The sequence below is a fragment of the Trifolium pratense genome, linkage group LG1 (assembly GCF_020283565.1).
Source record: "Trifolium pratense cultivar HEN17-A07 linkage group LG1, ARS_RC_1.1, whole genome shotgun sequence".
Taxonomy (NCBI): Eukaryota; Viridiplantae; Streptophyta; class Magnoliopsida; order Fabales; family Fabaceae; genus Trifolium; species Trifolium pratense.
The window spans coordinates 43,639,215-43,644,128 of NC_060059.1; positions in this window are offsets into that span (position 1 = coordinate 43,639,215).

Below are 4,914 nucleotides of genomic sequence, written 5' to 3' on the forward strand. Positions count from 1 at the left end.
GACCATATGCTAACAATTGTCAAAGCATTGTGATTATCTGCAAAAATAAAGGCACTTAATAAGCCAATAGCATCAACAGGAAACAAAAAGACATAGCCATAAACTTAAACAGACCACTGCTTACTTTTAGAGACAAAAAACTAAATTTTTCTCTTTTATTATGTCCCTCGTTGGTTTCACAAGTGGCTCGATCTGCAAACCTCAAAAATAAAACATTCAAGTGTACAAGCATATAAGCATGCGTACAGTAGGTACAAGCAACACTATCCACTCACCCACATATGAAATTGTTCTTGACTTATATGCCTATATGTTCTTGTGTGCCTATATGTGTGGTCCAAGACTAAGAACCTCTCACAAGGTCTTGGCATTAAATTTTCCATAATTGAAAGCAATAATTGCTAGACCCTGAAAAGTTGGAATAACGTGAAAAAACATTATGATGCCAAAATCAGATATTGCAACAACCGTGAAACTAAATTCTGATTAAAATTATATAAAATCATAAAACAATTTATGGTCAATAACAGCAGATGAGAACAGCAGCGTTTGAGTCTTTGAGGAAATATATTGTAGAAAATAATAAGTGAATACTGTTGTGTGTTATTCCTCAGCTCAAGGCTGGTTTAAATAGGAAGAGTACAAACATAAAAGGAAATAATAGATAAGCTTAGAATCTTCTAGAAATAACAAACTAGGAAACTAAATATTTTCCAACACCCCCCCTCAAGTTGGTGCATAGATATCTATCATGCCCAACTTGCCGATCAAATGCTCAAAGGTGGGTCTTGCTAAGGTTTTGGTCAAGATATCTGCAGTTTGCTGACTCGAAGTTACAAAAGGTAGACATATGATTCCGGCATCTAACTTCTCTTTTATGAAATGTCGGTCGATCTCAATATGCTTGGTTCTGTCATGTTGAACTTGGTTATGAGCTATGCTAATAGCGGCTTTACTGTCAGAGTATAATTTCAATGGAAGCTCAATTTTCATCTTAAGCTCTTCTAGGATTCTGTGGATCCATAATCCTTCACAAATACCTTGAGCCATAACTCTAAACTCAGCTTTTGCACTACTTCTTGCTACAACTCCTTGTTTCTTGCTCCTCCATGTCACAAGATTACCCCAAACATAGGTACAATATCCGGAGGTTGATCTTCTGTCAGTGACTGAACCTGCCCAATCAGCATTGGTAAAGATAGACACATTTCTTTCACTTGTCTTCTTAAAAAATAATCCCTTTCCCGGATTTGCTTTTAAATATCGCAGTATCCTATAGACTGCCTCAAGATGTTCTTCAAAAGGAGAATGCATAAACTGACTTACTACACTAACCGAGAAAGCAATGTCAGGTCTAGTGTGTGACAAATAAATCAGTTTCCCAACCAATCTCTGGTACCTTCCAGTATCAACAGGAACACTACCTTCTTCCCGAAGTTTTGCATTAGGATCCATGGGAGTATCTGCCGGTCGACATCCACTCATTCCTGTTTCTTTCAATAAATCTAGAATGTATTTTTGTTGGGAAACTACAATACCATCTTTTGATAGAGCAACCTCCATACCAAGAAAATATCTCATGGATCCCAGGTCCTTGATTTCAAAGTCTAATGCTAATTTCTCTTTTACTCTTGCCATTTCAACTATATCATCTTTAGTAAGGACGATATCATCAACATAAACAATTAGGACAGCAATTTTTCCATCTTGGGAGAAATTTGTGAACAAGGTGTGGTCAGCTTGTCCTTGAATGTACCCTTGTTTCTTCATGGAATAAGTGAATTTTTCAAACCAAGCTCTAGGAGACTGCTTTAATCCATACAAAGACTTATTTAGTTTGCATACATTTGATCCAAACTTGTCTTCAAAGCCAGGAGGAATGTCCATATATACTTCTTCTTCTAAATCACCATTGAGAAAAGCATTCTTAACATCCAACTGATGTATGGGCCAATCTAAGTTAGCAGCAAGAGACAAGAGAATTCTGACAGTGTTCAATTTTGCAACAGGAGCAAAAGTCTCTGAGTAGTCTATACCATAGGTTTGAGTAAAACCCTTAGCCACCAATCGAGCCTTGTACCTTTCGATTGACCCATCTGAATTATACTTCACAGTAAACACCCATTTGCATCCAACCGTCTTCTAGAATCTTCTAGAAATAACAAACTAGAATATTTTAGAATCTTCTAGAAATAACAAACTAGGAAACTAAATATTTTCCAACATATATTATGACTAGTTAGGACTAAAAGCATGTACAAACCTGAAACATCATGAAAAGAAATATCCACAATCATAATAAGATTGCTCTAGTTCAGTATATGTCAACCAAAAATTCGCCATCTATGAAATGTTTAAACTATTTTGGAATACTAAATAAAAATTAGGAGAAAGTACTTACAAGAAATCGTTGTCTCCGGAGCTTTAAATGTGACTAGGGACACAAAACAAAAACAAAAACAAAAACAAAAAAAATTAATTATGTTGAATAGATAAATGTACTTCAACTTAAAAGTTAATATGCAATTTCAGTGTTATCTTCTGCATAAAAAAGAATAACTACGATTATAAAGTTGAGAAAAGGCGGTGAAAGTTTACCTCAACTATAGATGATAACCTTGATGAAAGCATGAGGTTAAAATAGTTGGGCCAGATTTCTGTCAACGATTTATTCAGCCATTCACATTGCTCCAATGGTGTGATGGGCTATATGAATAGGAAATTTTAGTCAACTTCATATATAAAGCACATTGGCAATGTCAAAGAAAGAATATGTCGAGAAGATACCGAGTTATTCAATATGATTCACTTCCATTTCTTATCCAATCTAATTAGAGAGATGTAAAGATTCATACAATTTTTCAATCATAAACCGATTGAAGATTACTGAGGCCGGAAAACATGAAATTAACAAATAACCTTGATGCACTTCATTATTCACATCTCTATTGAGATCTAAGAAAGAAGCCAAAGTAGCCATTGCACTAACCTTGACAGATGCATGTCATCTTTAACCTTCACAAGGATAGATGATCCGAAAGCACAATACCTGCAACCTTGAGCTATGCGGCATAGCAAACCTATATAATCTGCTGCATAAACAAACCTTGAAGTATCAATATCTCACTCTTAGGTTGTGCCTTATTTGAATTTATCAACTCGCATATCATTTATATATATATATATATATATATATAGGGGACACTTCAAGTGAGAGGAGTGCTTTATTGTGAGAGATGAGAGGATATAATATCAACTGTTGGATCAAAATATACGGTCAAGATTAAATTCAAGATAAAAAGGCACAACACATGTGATCTCTTTTTGATTTCCTTCTTCTTTCATTCCTTCCCCGTCTCTTCCGATTTCCCCCTTCTCTTCCAATTACTAATTGTTTGAAACTGCCTTCCACCTCAAACTTAAATCATCAGAAAATTCACCAGCCACGATCTGTATATTTGTTTTTCCAAATTTAAAAATTAAATATCAGACATGATCGGGGTATTTTAGGACTCGATCATACAACAAAGTCAGATTTTGTCCCCAATAGAATAATAAAAAGGAAGGAAAGAAGTTAGTATCTTCTTAATTTATGCTTTGCATTAGAGTAACAATTTATATGTTGCCAACTTATTTTTGTGCATATAAGAAAAAAAAATATAACAGAAGAGTACCTACATGCTTAAATATGCTATACTGTATTGATATCATTATCATGAAAGCAATGATAACAGAGGAGTACCTACATGCTTAAATATGCTATACTGTCTTGATATCATTATCATGAAAGCAATGAAAATGTTTCTTTTGAAACAGAAACTTTAAGGCCCCGTTGACTTTATGAAAACATTTTCTAGTTGCATTTTCAAAATATGTTCATTTTAACTTGCCAATAAGATGTGGTGTTGGGAAATCGTTTCATAAAACACTTTTATAAACGCAGCGGAATTTTAAAATTAAAATTTCCCATCAATGGATTCTTGTGAATGAGCATGATCAGGTCTAGAATATTACCTTTGAAGAACAAATCTGTGGCCGCCTTTGTCGATCACAAGCACCGCACTTGCAGCACCTCCACTTAGTCCACACGAACAGGAACCTTCGATCTCACAGTGCTAGCTGTTCTTGGATGAAGGCTGAGGGAATTTTGTGCGGTTTAGGGTATAGAGAAATTCAGAATTTTTCTAAACTCAGTTAGGGTTTCAAAAACGTAACTACTGAACTTCATAAGGCTCTATTTATAGAGTTTCTTATGAGGTCTTTAGTTTACACGAAATTGGGCTTCTCAAGCCCAATAACCGTTTTTCACTAACTGCACCCCCACAATAAGTCTTACTTATTTTTCCCTTCATAACTGTCCTTATGTGTGTGACCCTGTAGGTTCTTATGACGTTGGCAATAATATTAATCGAAATATTATAAACAGTGAGCGGTATCTAGCAACACATCACTGTTACCCAAGTCACAGGAATGTCACGTGATCTGACTAACCTTTCCGTGATAAATATCTTGTGCACAATTACCCTTTTGTCCTCATGTCTATATTGAACACAAGGCATAGTATGTCATCCTTGTCTAGTTCAATATTGGGCCCATAGACATATCTCCCGTTATGTAGGAGGGACAAATTCCATCTAGGTCACTCATGTCCCTCAGCATGATTCGTGGGATACCCATCAACCAACTTTATAATTATCCAGTTACGGATAACGTTTGAATGGCAACAAGGTATTACACTCCTGCATCTAGGGTACATAGTGGTTTCAGGTCGAAGGGTGGAATACACCTTTTATCACTATGAGAAAACTTATGACATTTCATAACACTCTATGTAGTATTCTCATGGTGGGTCAATCCGATATAAAGTTACCCTTAACATTTATATCTATGTGAAGACTTGATAACTCATTATCC